At 41.1% G+C, this 17326-nt stretch overlaps 1 pseudogene; it reads right to left on the bottom strand.

Annotated features, from left to right (window-relative positions):
- Positions 1-2567: 2567 nt before the first annotated feature.
- LOC136133824 (nucleosome assembly protein 1-like 1) lies at positions 2568-3918 on the bottom strand (annotated as a pseudogene).
- Between the last annotated feature and the right edge of the window lie 13408 nt (positions 3919-17326).

The following is a 17326-nucleotide window of genomic DNA, read 5'->3' as shown; positions in this document are numbered from 1 at the left end:
ATTGACCTGAGATATCTGGTTTTCTTTAATTAACAGTAATCATTTGATGTTCTGACTACCTGGAATTTTTTTTGAAAAAAACTCCTGTATCTCCTGGCTCCTCTGTTACCTTTTTGGAACAGGCCTTCAGAGCTATCTGAGAGGATGTCTCCTGGGTTTAAACCCTCAATAAGTACAACAAATAAAACATAATTCTCAACTTACAGCTTATGTGTATTTTTTTCAGTCAACATCTGTTCAACTCTAAATGTAGGTAACAGATAGCAAGAAGTACTCGTGTCCATCGAACTTCATATTGAATCCCCCTCCTTGGAAAACGCCATTTTGCAGCTATTTGTAAATCCATTTCCCAATCCTGATTTGAACAATGTAAGTGGGTACATTACAATGTGCTTTAAACCAGTTCTAAGATTTTACTGGTCCCGTCGTTAATTAATGAGTAAACAAAATCTTTGACACATGTTCATTTTGTATTTGTATGAGACATGACTTTTACCTTTTTAAGAAAATATATCGTTTCACTCTTTGGAGAGTACTCTTCCTTTTAGGGAACAGAAATGCCTTCCTCTTTGCCATTCTTAGCTGAAAACCACAGTGAATTCAGTGTAAAGTTTATTGCATTGGTATGGCTTCAATGAACACTGCCTGAAATTATATATTGATTTGTTGATTATTTATCTCCCCCACTAAAATATAAATTCTAGAAGAGCAGAGACTTTGTTTATTTCTGCAACACTGAAGGGATTGTCTGTGGACAATTATCCTGGTTTGGATAATACTCTCAAACTATCTAGGAGGCCATAGTTAAGCCAAGCTACACTGAAGAATGGAATGGGGTGGTAGAAGTTTAACTCAGAATGAATTATGATGTTTCTCCACTTGGTAGGGAGAAGACTAATAATACCCACACACACACCAAAAAAAAAAAAAAAAAAATTCCGTAGCCTTTACTGTGTTTTATGCATGGACCCCATCACTTTATTTTGAATCATTTCATCCTTAAAACAACTCTATAAGGCAACCACTTTTACATAATTTAACTCCACAAAGAAGTTAAATTACATGTCCAAGGTTAGAAGGCCAGTATGTGTCAGAACTTAGATTAAAACCTACCACACCGATGGTTTCCAATCTTGTGGCACACTAGAATCACCTAAGGATCTTTAGAAACCACTGCTACCTAGCTACTACCCCCAGACATTATGATTTAATTGTTATGGGGTCAGACCTGGGCATTCAAACTCCCCAGGTGATTTTTTTTTTTCCACTGAAGAATTTACTGGGGCTCTTTGACCTGTGAATATAAGTCTGAGCTTACAGAGCAATGTGGGGTTTCCTCGCTCACTGAGCGTGAGCTTTCCTACACAGTCATCAGGATGTACAGCACTGGGGGTGATGACCAACACTGGACAGATGTGGACCCCCTGCCCAGGTGCAGTTGCCTCTCCCTGCTCTCTCTGCCCAACCAGCTATCCCTGGGGCGGAAGACAGCTCTGTGTGCCTCCAGTCATTCTGGAGGCTAACTCTGGGTATGTCCAGGTATGTCTGTGTGTCCTCTGGGACCTGCCAATTGGTAATAACATCTTCCCTGTCCATGCCTTGTTTGCAGTCACCAGCCCTACCTTGGGGTAGCACAAGAATGGACTTGCCTTTCAGAGTGAAGATGACAGAACCAGCTAAAAGTTCTTTTTTTAAATTTTTTTTTAAATTGAGGTATAGTTTCACAATGTCGTGTTAGTTTCTACTGTACAGTGAAGTGAATCAGCTATATGTATACATATATCCCCTCTTTTTTTGGATTTCCTTCCCATTTAGGTCACCACAAAAGCTCTCCAGGGGATTCTAATGACCAGCATTATGTTATTCTGTCTTGGTATAAAATGTGGCAGACAAAAATAAATACACTACAATCAAACAAAAATAATAAGATAGAATAGAAACATAAGATGGGGGAAAGTTACCTGGTTTATCTAGATGAGCCAAAATCAATCCATATTCCAAATTAAATATATTTAACATGGCATCACATCAGCTCTTAAGGTCTGCTTTCCCTGTGCTAGGACTCTGTGTAATGGACCATGAGATGGTGGCTAAGTGTCAATCACCAGAGAACATACATACTGTTGATTAAGGGGGAAAAATATGATTATGGAAGTTTTGTCTGAATAATTTTTATCTAATATGCACACCATTTTGGAGGAGAAAATAATTTTAAGGTATTATTAGCAGCTTATCTTTTTTTTTGGTTATTTCTGGGAGAAAATCATATAGAAACATCCACAGTATAAGAAATTAGGGCAAATTTGGAGCCCTTCAAATAGCAAAGTTTAACCTACTTTTCTCTTTTAAATAATGGCTTCAGCTTATTCACATGCCTTTAGCACATTTATTTTTTTGGGTTTTGCAATTTATCGAAACCTCATACATACATTGTTTGGCTGTAGAATTCTAAAATCATATTTTTTTCCAAAAACGTTTTTATCCCATATCACCGAGTAATGATTTATAGCAAAGGGATACACAAGTCACTCAATTTGCTTCTCAGTGTGTTATACAGAATTATTTGCTCATTTGGTAAACATTACCTCATCTACTTCTTCACCTTCTTCATCATCATCATCATCATCGTCTTCAATAGCTTCTCCAGTAAAGTCTAACACTGATTTTAGGATCATACGCTCACGTAAAAAGTGACCAATTTCAAAGTCCGCAGCAAGGATAGCTTCAGCAGCAGCGTCCAGGTCTCTACTCTCAGGAACTTCAGGAGGAGCAAAAAAATTAAAGAGTCACTAGAAACTGTTTTGGTCACAGTACGAACTGTTCCACGTCCCTTGTGTTTCTGCTTCTTCTTAATGGTTTCCAAAGTGACATTCTTCCCTTTTTTCCTATCTGTCTGGCACCCTGTACAACCCATCATTTCTGGTCTATCAAAAGAAAAAGGATGAGAATCCTCTGGTTCTGACCTCATCCTATATGTCTTTGTCAACACTTCATTTGTGAATTACTCTTTGGGTTCAAAGTGAAATTCTAAGACAAAACTCATAGGCTGACCAGCATCTGAGAACTTCATTTTAATATCTTTCAAGTGCTTCAGAATAGGTTCATCATGTTCCTGAACCATATCGCTGAGCAATTCTTAAAAACGGTCAACCAAAAGTCAGGAATTCCCTTGGGGTCTTCTTTTTCTTTATCCTTTTTCTCATCTTCAATCTTGGCCTTTTCTTTTAGCTTCTCTGAAATTTCATCTTCCTCATCTGGTTTCCATTCATGTTCTTCTTCTTTAGGTTCATAAATGGCATTAATGATCTCAAATCTCTTATCAAATAGAGGCTGATAGAGAACAGCATACTTTTTTTTAACATCTTTATTGGAGTATAATTGCTTTACAATGGTGTGTTAGTTTCTGCTGTATAACAAAGTGAATCAGCTATACATTTACATATATCCCCATATCTCCTCCCTCTTGCCTCTCCCTCCCACCCTCCCTATCCCACCCCTCTAGGGGTTCACAAAGCACCAAGCTGATCTCCCTGTGCTATGCGGCTGCTTCTCACTAGCTAGCTATTTTACATTTGACAGTGTATATATGTCCATGAGAACAGCATACTTTCTTTCAAGATCATGAACTTCCTCATAGAACTTGGCTTCTATCTGTGCCCATTTAACTTGAAGGTTTTTGAGAGCATTCATGCATCTTTTAACTACCCTGGGCAAACTTTCAATGTATCCTGTTGGTGTTTCTACCAGACCATCAGGTCTTTCTTGAAGGGCTGCAAGAATCTGAGGATTTTGCATCACCTGAACAGTCAGCTAACGCGCTTTGATTTTTGTTTCTTCACCAGTTTCTTCTACTTCTTCAACATCATCCAAATCTTGACCAAGTTCAGACTGTTCTTTGTTGTCGATGTCTGCCATGTTGTATGAATGCCAAAAAGATTAGCAGCTTATCTTTTGCGTGGTACCGGGAAGGGTGAGGGCGGGAGGGGGGTGGTGGGGGTGGGGGGCCAGCCATCTGGTCCCGGCTCGCAGCATCCTGACGGCGAGCGCTCCTTAGTCCCCGACCCTGTCACGGCTTGATTCCTGCAGCTCTCCGGTCCCCAGTAACCATTTTCTCTCCCCGCCCATTTTTTCCCCCTCAGAACAACAGTTCTTTCCTCTGATGCGACTTTAGCACATCTTTATTGATATACCATGTGACGGGGATACGAGAATGAACAAGGCAAACAATGTGCCTTCCCCCGTAGTTTTTTATAGTCTGCAGGGGAAAAGATAGATAGTCGTCCATCATGGTCACTATGGTAGACACGCTATCTGCTATCACAGGGTAATAAAGGGTGTTATGGGAGCACGGAACAAGAATACCTAACCTATCAGGATGGGTTTCCCAGGGGAAGTGATACCTAAGCTGATAGTAGGAGGAAACTCGGCTGGGGACAGAGGAAGCCTGAACCAAGTCAGAGGCAACACTGTGGAAAAAGTGTGGCGGAGAGAGAGGGAGCACAGAGTAGGGGGTGCCTGTGCAGCGGGAATGGTGTCTGCCCTGCCAGGGGCTACGTCACCTAGCATCCGTTTTCCAGCATCCCTTCTGTCAAGGTGGCTGGCTGAATAGTTATTACCAACGGAATATGAGCAGAAATGACGTGAGTCAAGCAGGACCAGGGCTTTTAAGGAGGGTGGGATAGTTCCCCCCATAATATCTTTGCTATCCTTTTCCCTCTTTCTCCGCTGGCTGAATTCAGAGAACTCTGAGGCTCTGGGGCACGGCAGAGTCACCAGATAGAGCCTGCGCACTTGAATCGCCAAATAAGGGGAAGCCACAAGATGACACTGGATGGTAACGCAAATAAGAAGTAAATGTTAATGGGATAAATCAATACTGTTCGGGAGTTTGTTTTTTTATAGCAGCTAGCGTATCCCAATCTGAAAGAAATTTGGTACAATCAGAGAAATGTGGGGTTGGGAGAGGAATGGGAAGAGAAGGGGTCAGACAGGAAAGTTTGAACCAGATCAAGAAGACCTGAAAAGTGTAGGGGAAAGTTGGGAAAGGTTTTGGCATGGACCCAAAAGCCAACTGGGTACACTGTCTAACTCACCTTTCTGGATTATCTGATTCTAAAGTCTCTGTGCTTTTCTTTGTCTTTGGAGCTATTTAAACCTCATAAATTATAGGTAACTGTTAGTTATTTTTATTCAGTAGATATGATTGACAGAGTTGATGACAGAAGGGTTGAGACTGGGAAACAGAGAGAGGAGTCAAAAATGGCTTCTAGAGTTCTGGCTTGAGCAACTGATTAGGTGCATACTAGCTGGGGTCTGGGAGTGGAAGACAAGATGTAACTAGGGAATGGGCATGTTGAATTTGTTATGGTTAAAGGCTCTCCAAGAGTCTTGTCAACTTAGCAACAGGATAAGTGGGCTTAAAGCTCAAGAGTGAGATCTGAGCTGGTGATATTTATGGGAGAGTCATTTTGTAAATGTCACAGTTGGGAGAAGGTAAAATGAGAAAAGAAAAGGGTCGGTCACAGAACCCTGAAAAACACCAACATTTATGAGATGGACAGTGGCAGAGAGAACTTCAGAGGAGAATGAGGCGGAGCTGCTAGAGAATACACAGAAAACAAGAGGAGGTGGTTAATTGGAAGCCAGGAAAGAATTTCTAGCGCTAAGAACAATTAACGTATAAAATGCTGTAAGAGGTGAGATGGAGGCTGAAAATGCTCGTTGAAATGAACAAGATCTTGGATATCTAGTTAAGAGCAATTTTAGTGGAGAGGTAAGGACTGAAGCCAAGCTGCAGTTGACTGAAGAGTAGGTAGTTAGCGGAGACAACGAGGAGAGACCACATTCTCAGGACGTTTTGTCAAGGAAGGGGGTAAAGGATGAGAGCTGGAGGGAATTCGAGTCCAGAAAGTTCGTTTTATTTTTCTTTTCCTTTAACATGATGGAAACTTGACTGTAGTATATGCTGATGGGAAGGTGCCAGTAGAGAGGGAGAGTTTACAGACAGCAAAGAGAGAGAATACTTTCGAAAGAGTTTAAAGGAAACCTACATCAATGGGAAGACATCCTTGTTAGTGGATTAGAAAACGATATTGTTGAAATGGAAATACTCCCCAAATTGATGTACAGATTCAGTGCCATTGCAATCTAAATCTCACCTGTGTTTTTCTAGAGAAATTGGCAGGCTAATTCTAAAATGCATATAGAAATGCAAAGGGGGAGGGATAATTGGGAGACTGGGATTGACATATACATACTACTCTATATAAAATAGATTACCAATAAGGACCTACTCTATAGCACAGGGAACTCTACTCAATGTTCTATAATGGCCTATATGGGAAAGGAATCTAAAAAAGAGTGGATATAGGTATATGTATAACTGATTCACTTTGCTGTACACCTGAAACTAACACAATATTGTAAATCAACTATACTCCAATAAAAATTATATTTTAAAAAAAAGAAAGAATAAAAATGCAAGGGACTCAGAATAGCCAAAACACTCTTGCAAAAGAGCAGGGTTAGTGGAGTTCCAGTTTTCACATTTTACTACAAAGCTATATAGTCAAGAGGGTGTGGCACTGGTATAAGGCTAGACATGTGGGTCAATAGAATAGAATTGCAAGTTCAGAAGTAAACCTTTATATTTATGGTCAACTGATCTTTGCTAAAGAAGCCAAGATGTTTTATTTATTTTTTTTTTTGGCCGCGCCGTGCAGCTTGTGGGGAGCCCGACCTGGGATTGAACCTGCACCCTCAGCAGTGAAAGCAAAGAGCAGAGTCCTAACCACTGGACCTCCAGGGAACTCCCAAGAAGCCAAGATATTTCAATGGGTTAAAAGAGTTTTTTGAACAAGTAATACAGGAACAACTGGACATCTACATGCAAAACTATGAATTTGGACTTCTGCCTCATACCATATACAGAAATTAAATCAAAATTGATAAAACTCTTGAGTATTTTAAAGAGAAAACTGGCAAATTAGAAGACTGCAATGATAAATTGAACAAGTACCCAGCACAAAAGAGAGAAAAAATAAGCAGTGATGACATGGAAGGCAGATTAACAAGATATAGGAGCAGATTCCAATTCCTATAAAATGGACTATAAAACAGAGATGATAATAATACTTTTCTGGTGGGTACTGTGAGGATTTCATGAGTTTATTCACATGAAGGCTTTCAACAGGGCCTAGTGTCAGCATTCAATAAATATTAGCTATAATTGATTTGAAATTTATTTGTGTAAGTAGTATGAGGTAGAAAGTAATGATATTTTTAATATAGACTGTTTAAATTATATTAGCGCCTGGAAAAAGATTTCTTACATCTGTTCTAAGTTTCCTGGCAGATTTTTTTTCCCTTGTTTTAATATTTCCCTGCAGATATTTATAATCCCATTTCTACCTCCTCCCTACTCCCACCCCAACTAATATTATTTCATTACATGTTATTTTTTTAACATCTTTATTGGAGTATAATTGCTTTACAATGTTGTGTTGGTTTCTGCTGTATAACAAAATGAATCAGCTGTATGCATACATATATCCCCACAGCCCTTGCCTCTTGCATCTCCCTCCCACCCTCCATATCCCACCCCTCTAGGTGGTCACAAAGCACGGAGCTGATCTCCCTGTGCTATGCAGCTGCTTCCCACTAGCTATCTATTTTACATTTGGTGGTGTATATGTGTCAATGTTACTCTCTCACTTCGTCCAAGCTTACCCTTCCACCTCCCCATGTCCTCAAGTCCATTCTCTATGTCTCTATCTTTATTCCTGTCCTGCCACTAGGTTCATCAGAACCATTTGTCTTTTTTAAGATTCCACATATATGTGTTAGCATACGGTGTTTGTTTTTCTCTTTCTGACTTACTTCACTCTGTATGACAGATTCTAGGTCCATCCACATCACTACAAATAACTCAATTTCGTTTCTTTTTAGGGCTGAGTAATATTCCATTGTATATATATGCCACATCTTCTTTATCCATTCATCTGTCGATGGACACTTAGGTTGCTTCCATATCCTGACTATTATAAATAGTGCTGCAGTGAACATTGTGGTACATGTCTGGGTTTTTTTTTCGTTTTTTTTTTTTTTTTTTTTTTTGTGGTACGCTGGCCTCTCACTGTTGCGGCCTCTCCCGTTGCGGAGCACAGGCTCCGGACACGCAGGCTCAGCGGCCATGGCTCACGGGCCCAGGCGATCTGCGGCATGTGGGATCTTCCCGGACCGGGGCACAAACCCACGTCCCCTGCATCGGCAGACGGACTCTCAACCACTGCGTCACCAGGGAAGCCCTACATGTCTGTTTTTGAATTATGGTTTGCTCAGAATATATGTCCAGTAGTGGGATTGCTGGGTCATATGGTAGTTCTATTTTTAGTATTTTAAGGGACCTCCATACTGTTCTCCATAGTGGCTGTATCAATTTACATTCCCATGAACAGTGCAAGAGGGTTCCCCTTTCTCCACACCCACTCCAGCATTTACTGTTTATAGATATTTTGATGATGGCCATTCTGACTGGTGTGAGGTGATACCTCATTGTAGTTTTGATTTGCATTTCTCTAATGATTAGTGATGTTGAGCATCCTTTCATGTGTTTGTTGGCCATCTATATATCTTCTTTGGAGAAATGTCTTTTTAGGTCTTCTGACCATTTTTCGATTGGGTTGTTTGTTTTTTTGATATTGAGCTGCATGAGCTGCTTGTGTATTTTGGGGATTAATCCTTTGTCAGTTGATTCGTTTGCAAATATTTTCTCCCATTCTGAGGATTGTCTTTTTGTCTTTTTTATGATTTCCTTTGCTGTGCAAAAGCTTTTAAGTTTCATTAGGTCCCATTTGTTTATTTTTGTTTTTATTTCCATTTCTCTAGCAGGTGGGTCAAAAAGGATCTTTCTGTGATTTATGTCATAGAGTGTTCTGCCTATGTTTTCCTCTGAGAGTTTTATAGTGTCTGGCCTTACATTTAGATCTCTAATCTATTTTGAGTTTATTTTTGTGTATGGTGTTAGGAAGTGTTCTAATTTCATTCTTCTACATGTAGCTGTCCAGTTTCCCCAGCACCACTTATTGAAGAGGCTGTCTTTTCTCCATTGTATATTCTTGCCTCCTTTATCAAAGATAAGGTGACCATATGTGTGAGGGTTTACTTCTGAGCTTTCTATCCTGTTCCATTGATCTGTATTTCCGTTTTTGTGCCAATACCATACTATCTTGATTACTGTAGCTTTGTAGTATAGTCTGAAGTCAGGGAGCCTGACTCAAGATTGCTTTGGCTATTCCGGGTCTTCTGTGTTTCCATACAAATTGTGAAATTTATTGTTCTAGTTCTGTGAAAAATGCTATTGGTAGTTTGATAGGGATTGTATTGAATCTGTAGATTGCTTTGGGTAGTATAGTCGTTTTCACAATGTTGATTCTTCCAATCCAAGAACATGGTATATCTCTCCATCTGTTTGTATCATCTTTAATTTCTTTCATCAGTGTCTTAGTTTTCTGCATATAGATCTTTTGTCTCCTTAGGTAGGTTTATTCCTAGGTATTTTATTCCTTTTGTTGCAATGGTAAATGGGAGTGTTTCCTTAATTTCTCTTTCAGATTTTTCATCCTTAATGTATAGGAATGCAAAGATTTCTGTGCATTAATTTTGTATCCTGCTACTTTACCAAATTCACTGATTAGCTTTAGTAGTTTTCTGGTAGCATCTTTAGGATTCTCTGTGTATAATATCACGTCATCTGCAAACAGTGACAGTTTTATTTCTTCTTTTCCAATTTGGGTTCCTTTTATTTCTTTTTCTTCTCTGATTGCTGTGGCTTAAACTTCCAAAACTATGTTGAATAATAGTGGTGAGAGTGGGCAACCTTGTCTTGTTCCTGATCTTAGAGGAAATGGTTTCAGTTTTTCAGCATTGAGAGCAATGTTGGCTGTGGGTTTGTCATATATGGCCTTTATTATGTTGAGGTAGGCTCTATGCCCACTTTCTGGAGTGTTTTTATCATAAATGGGTGTTGAATATTGTTGAATGCTTTTTCTGCATCTATTGAGATTATCATATGATTTTTATCCTTCAATTTGTTAATATGGTGTATCACATTGATTGGGTTGCATATATCAAAGAATCCTTGCATTCCTGGGATAAACCCCACTTGATCATGGTGTATGATCCTTTTAATGTGCTGTTAGATTCTGTTTGCTAGTATTTTGTTGAGGATTTTTGCATCTATGTTCATCAGTGATATTGGCCTGTAGTTTTCTTTTTTTGTGACATCTTCGTCTGGCTTTGGTATCAGGGTGATGGTGGCCTCGTAGAATGATTTTGGGAGTGTTCCTCCCTCTGCTATATTTTGGAAGAGTATGAGAAAGATAGGTGTTAGCTCTTCTCTAAATGTTTGATAGAATTCGCCTGTGAAACCATCTGGTCCTGGGCTTTTGTTTGTTAGAAGATTTTTAATCACAGTTGTGATTGGTCTGTTTATATTTTCTGTTTCTTCCTGGTTCAGTCTTGAAGGTTGTGCTTTTCTAAGAATTTGTCCATGTCTTCCAGGTTGTCCATTTTATTGGCATATAGTTGTTTGTAGTAGTCTTTTATAATCCTTTGTGTTTCTGCAGTGTCAGTCATTACTTCTCCTTTTTCATTTCTACTTCTGTTGACTTGAGTCTTCTCCCTTTTCTTCTTGATAGGTCTGGCTAATGGTTTATCAATTTTGTTTATCTTCTCCGAGAGCCAGCTTTTAGTTTTATTGATCTTTGCTATTGTTTCCTTCATTTCTTTTTCATTGATTTCTGATCTGATCTTTATGATTTCTTTCCTTCTGCTAACTTTAAGGTATTTTCTTCTTTCTCTAATTGCTTTAGGTATAAGGTTAGGTTGTTTATTTGAGATTTTTCTTGTTTTTTGAGGTAGGATTGTATTGCTATAAACTTCCCTCTTAGAACTGCTTTTAACTTTTGCTTGTCTGTAAAGGTTTTAATTTCTCCCTCGAATCTGAATGAGATCCTTTCTGGGTAGAGTAATCTTGGTTGTAGGTTTTTCCCTTTCATCCCTTTAAATATGTCCTGCCACTCCCTTCTGGCTTGCAGAGTTTCTGCTGAAAGACCAGCTGTTAACCTTATGGAGATTCCCTTGTATGTTTTTTGTTGCTTTTCCCTTGCTGCTTTTAATATTTTTTGTTTGTATTTAATTTTTGATAGTTTGATTAATATGTGTCTTGGCATGTATCTCCTTGGATTTATCCTGTATGGGACTCTCTGTGCTTCCTGGACTTGACTGACTATTTCCTTTCCCATGTTAGGGAAGTTTTCAACTATAATCTCTTCAAATATTTTCTCAGACCCTTTCTTTTTCTCTTCTTCTTCTGGGACCCCTATAATTCGAATGTTGGTACGTTTAATGTTGTCCCAGAGGTCTCTGAGACTGTCCTCAATTCTTTTAATTCTTTATTCTGTTCTGTGGTAGTTATTTCCACTATTTTATCTTTCCGGTCACTTATCTGTTCTTCCGCCTCAGTTATTCTGCTATTGATTCCTTCTAGAGAATTTTAAATTTCATTTATTGTGTTGTTCATCATTGTTTGTTTGTTCTTTAGTTCTTCTAGGTCCTTGTTAAACGTTTCTTGTATTTTCTCCATTCTATTTCCACGATTTGGGATCATCTTTACTATCATTACTCTGAATTCTTTTTCAGGTAGACTGCCTATTTCCTCTTCATTTGTTTGGTCTGGTGGATTTTTACCTTGCTCCTTCATCTGTTGCATATTTCTCTGTCTTCTCATTTTATTTAACTTACTGTGTTTGGGGTCTCCTTTTCGCAGGCTGCAGGTTCATCGTTCCCATTGTTTTTGGTGTCTGCCCCCAGTGGGTGATGTTGGTTCAGTGGCTTGTGTAGACTTCCTGGTGGAGGGGACTGGTGCCTGTGTTCTGGAGGGTGGGACTGGATCTTGTCTTTCTGGTGGGCCACACCGCATCTGGTGGTGTATTTTGGGGTGTCTGTGAACTTAGTATGATTTTAGGCAGCCTCTCTGCTAATGCATGGGGTTGTGTTCCTGTCTTGCTAGTTGTTTGGCATGGGGTGTCCAGCACCGGAGCTTGCTGACTGTTGGATGGAGCTGGGTCTCAGTGTTGAGCTGGAGATCTCTGGGAGAGCTCTCGCCGATTGATATTACATGGGGCTGGGAGGTCTGTGGTGGTCCAATGTCCTGAACTTGGCTCTGCCACCTTGGAGGCTCATACCTGACACCAGGCCTGAGCACCAAGACCCTGTCAGCCACATGGCTCAGAAGAAAAAGGAGAAAAAAAGAAAGAAAAAAAAATTTTTAATCAAAAATTTAAAATAAAATATTAAAATAAAAATTAAATAAAATAAAAAAAGAAGGGAGCAACCAAACCAATAAACAGATCAACCAGTGCTAACAAGTGCTAAAAACTGAACTGAGATAAACATAAAAATCATTACATGTTATTTTAATTTGACCTTTCACACCATAATTTATGGTTAAAATGTGGTCTTCTATATTATACTTCTTTATCAACTTTAACATAGCATTCTTGAAGGGAATAATTTTTAAAGACTTCTACCAAGGAAAATCTGACTGTCAATAAAAGCATTTAGGGCTTCCCTGGTGGCGCAGTGGTTGAGAGTCTGCCTGCCGATGCAGGGGACGCGGGTTCGTGCCCCGGTCCGGGGGGATCCCACATGCCGCGGAGCGGCTGGGCCCGTGAGCCATGGCCGCTGAGCCTGCGCGTCCGGAGCCCGTGCTCCGCAACGGGAGAGGCCACAACAGTGAGAGGCCCGCGTACCGCAAAAAAAAAAAAAAAAAAAAAAAAGCATTTAGAGCAGATGACTGAATCTGTAATATGATGTATTCATTACTTCCCAGAAATAAAAGGATTAGTGAAACATCAATTCAAATCCTTACTAGACTCCTCATTAGACTATCTTATCAGTTCTGAGACATCTGGAAACTATGGCTGGAATATTCAAGATAGTCTGTCCACACATCCTCTTCATAAAGCAAACATTGTTTTGGCTGGAAATACTCCGTAATAAAATAGAAACCAGCTGCTTTCCTTTATTATTCTATTGAAATATTTCAAAAAGAACTTCATTTCATTTTCTCAAATCATTCCCATAACCATCGCCTCAAATGTTTTTTTTCTTATAAATTCTTGATGGCATGTGAATCTTTAAAAAGTCCCACTTGGCACATTTTGTGGTTTTGTTGAAATGTTTGCCTTTTAATCACACAGGATGGAGGCTTCAAAACAACACAACTACTTTATAGAAATAATTAGTGGTCTGCCCAAAGCCTGCAGTTCCATAGAATTGTTATTCCCTTAATATGTATAGTACTTAAGGAATTTATTATATACCTGAAAGAAGTTTAACGGAGATAAAGAAATTTGGAAATTTGTTTTTGTTTTTTGGCCATGCTGTGCAGCTTGTGGGATCTTAGTTCCCCAACCAGGGGTTGAACCCAGGCCCCAGCAGTGAAAGCACCAAGTCCTAACCACTGGACCACTAGGGAATTCCCAGAAATCTGGAAATTTGAATTCTGCTTCATAGAGGAGTTTATTAGTAAAAGTCAGTAGAACATTTAAGCTATGTTATAAATTAATTTCTTTTCCCCTCCTCCCCAAAATTGTGCTTTGGAATAAGGAAAAATACGAAAGAAAATGCACTAACTAAGGGCAAACAACAGTGGGAAATAATCTATAACAAACTGAATGATATCTTTGCTATCAAAATGTATCACAGAAATTCAGGGACTTCCCTGACGGTCCAGTGGTTAAGACTCTGCGCTTCCCCTGCAGGGGACACTGGTTCGATCTCTGGTTGGGGAACTAAGACCCTGCATACCCTGCATGCCTCCCCCCCAAAAAAAGGAAAATCACAGAAATTCATAAGTAAATGTAAAACAATGCCAATCTTCTTGATAATTTTTTATTTTGAAAAATATAGTTATTTTTCATAAAATTATGTTGTCTATGTTAACATCTAATGGATTTATTATTGTTATTTTTAAATCAATGTATAAATATTTTATTTTTTAATTTTTAAAATAAATTTATTTATTTTTATTTATTTATTTTTTGCTGCATTGGGTCTTCGTTGCTGCACGCAGGCTTTCCCTAGTTGTGGCAAGCGGGGGCTACTCTTCATTGCGGTGCACGGGCTTCTCATTGAGTTGGCTTCTCACTGCAGTGGCTTCTCTTGTTGTGGAGCACAGGTTCTAGGTGCACAGGCTCAGTAGTTGTGGTGCCCAGGATTTGTTACTCTGTGGCATGTGGGATCTTCCCGTACCAGGGCTTGAACCCTTGTCCCCTGCATTGGCAGGCGGATTCTCAACCACTGGGCGACCAGGGAAGTCCCCCTAATGAAGCTTCAATCTCTTTACTCTCATGAAAACAGAAGGCAATCAGGCCTTGAAATATTTCTACCGCGATTTAATTATTCACCTCCAGTCCCTCAAGGTATTCCTTGTCTCCTAATATTGGTAATTATCTCCTTTAGCCAAATAAAAATGTGTGATTTTTATTTGTAATTGCTCCAGGTATTAGAAGGAGTAATTGTTAAGTGTTGCCCAAGTACCGTGAAGATGAAAGATGCTATGTAATTATCACCGTGGGAAAATGACTTTCCATGCACTTAGCTGAAATCACTACCTGGGCTTATGGAGTTAAATCTGAACCTTCAGGACTTCTGGGATGAACACGGTGACGTAGGTTTAGCATCTGTCTGGTTTTTCTCAAGTCATGCAAAAGCATCAAGAAAGATGGCCAAATCAATGGACTTTTGTTCAGCAAAATTGGGAGCAGATCCACAGCCTTCAAAATATGAATCGGGGGCTTCCCTGGTGGCGCAGTGGTTGAGAGTCCGCCTGCCGATGCAGGGGACACGGGTTCGTGCCCCAGTCCGGGAAGATCCCACATGCCGCGGAGCGGCTGGGCCCGTGAGCCATGGCCGCTGAGCCTGCGCGTCCGGAGCCTGTGCTCCGCAACGGGAGAGGCCACAGCAGTGAGAGGCCCGAGTACCGCAAAAAAAAAAAAAAAAAAAAAAAAAAAAAAAAATATGAATCGGAGCTGCTAAGAGCAGCTGAGATCAGACAGAAGCCAGAACGAAGGAGGTGGTGATGCGATGGGAGGCCCAATCAGCAGCAGCATAGTCCAGGAAGCATCAGCAAACATAAGCCTCCGAAGATGAGGGCGTCACCTTGAAGAGAAGGTGTGCGTCTCCTCTTATCCATGGACTTGGGTAGCAGGACTGGAGGTAGGAGTCCTCCCGGAACCTGATTTATTTCAGAGTAGAAGAGGAAGGGGTCTACACAAATAATTAAACAGAGAAGCCATAGGCATTAGTCTGCTAGGGCTGCCGTAACAAAGTACCACAAACTGAGTGGCTTAAACAACAGAAATTTATTGTCTCATGGGTCTGGTGGCCAGAGGTCTGAAATCGAGGTGTCTGGAGGGCTGGTTCCTTCCGAGGGCTACGAGGGAGAATCTGTTCCGTGCCTCTTGCCTAGTTGCTTGTGATTGCTGGCGATCTTTTGGACACAGGGCAGTGGGCTTCTCAGGAGATACACTTTCCAGCAGAGCACAGAGCAGGCAGACCCAAGGAGGGGACCACTGGCCCTTCCTGGAGACCCAGTTTCTATTGATGCAGCAAAGCTGAACAGACAATTCACACCAAGGTAATAGCAACTTAAGTACCCTCACCTCCTTGTTGGCCTTTCAAAAAAAGGAAGCCAGGGTGGGTGCTACTTAACTCCATTGGAATTAAGCTACCATGGTAAAATTTTAGTACAAGTTTTAGATAAATCTTCCCCTCTGGAAAGGCATCAGGGGAGGTACTTGGAAAAGCTGTCACTACTTTGGTCCCTTACATCACATAATTGGTCAGAGAAATGGGAAGTGGCAAGCGGCCCCGGTAAGCATGGTGGAGAGCCAGCTCCAGTGAGCCTGCTGGACGGCACTTGCAAGGGGCCAGCCGGCCGTGACGGAGTGATGCAGCGGAAGATGCCAAGGGAATCTGCATGAATGCTGAACGTGGCTTTCCTGTCATGCTGGTGCCCTCCTTCTTCAGGCGCTTCACCAGGCCCGTCACCAGCCTTCCTACCCTCTGTCACTGGCAATAGGCCCAGCCAGTGACTGCCAGCAGTAGAGAGGAAGGGGAGGGATATGGGTATTGAACAGCCATCCTCCCCGGCCGGCCCAGCCCACTGGGATCTACTCCTCTGAGCTCCCCTGCCTTGACCACCGTGGCCAGGGCTTCCATGACGCACAACTCCAGAGGACGCCACTCACTTGCAGACCCAGGCTGGTTTTGTTCAGTATCTATGTATGAGTTTGTCTTACCACCTCGGCCAGACAGCTCCAGGTGGGCCAGGACAGATTTCTAAATCTTTTTATACACCTAACCACCTAGCGCTAAGCCCAGCCCGATAAATATTTGCTGATGGATGGGCAATCCAGAAAAGGGGTCGTTGACCCTGAATCACAGATAAATGCACGGTTTAGTCTTGTAAGAGCATCTATTTTAGAGCTCTGCAAACCTGATTCTGCCCAGCTTTGGCATCTGGTACAGCTATTAGTCATTCAGAAATGTGACCTTTCCTGACACAGGGTGTCTCCGAGCAGGAGTGTGACTTGACGCACAGCGGCTTTCTGCCCATGCTAAGGTCAGTTTCCTCTTCCCTAAAAGGGTTCAGTTTTGAGCAGGGATTTCACGAGCCACAGGGAGAGCTGACGCACTCTGCAAAGCTCTGAGTGGGGTTTGGATTAGTCATGGTCATAACCGCTGTTTATGCAACCTTGGAGCAGGCCCAGGCTCACATTTCTCCCAGAGGCCCATGGTACTTCTCCCTGTGATTTTTTTTCTCTATTTTTTTGAAGCATGGGACCTCAAAACCACACTTGAATACTTGTCCTCTAATGTAAGAGTTTGAGCAGCTAAATGATACCTTATTGGGCCCTTTCAAGCCTGCCCACCTTCCATCGGGCAACGAACACACAGTAAAAACACTTTCAGACACTTTCACAGCACTGTGTGCTGGGCTGCCCTGCTGGAATCAATTGTAAGTGGGTGAAAAACAATGGGAAAAAAACAAACAAACAAAAGCAAAGATGCTGAACTGAGAATTAGAGGGCCGGTGTTTTAGTCAGTAGCTTGTTGCACGGCCTTGAGCCGATTACTCCCCTGTGCTCCACGTTTCCATTTGCACGGTGGAGCACAGAGGAGCGTGCTCCGCCCCGCCATCCACAGGGCGCCTGTTCTGAGCCATGTGTCCCTCTGGGAATGAGAAGTAGGAGGGTGG

The sequence above is a fragment of the Phocoena phocoena genome, chromosome 14 (genome assembly GCF_963924675.1).
Source record: "Phocoena phocoena chromosome 14, mPhoPho1.1, whole genome shotgun sequence".
In the NCBI taxonomy this organism is placed as follows: domain Eukaryota; kingdom Metazoa; phylum Chordata; class Mammalia; order Artiodactyla; family Phocoenidae; genus Phocoena; species Phocoena phocoena.
This window is presented reverse-complemented; position numbering and strand designations above follow the sequence as displayed.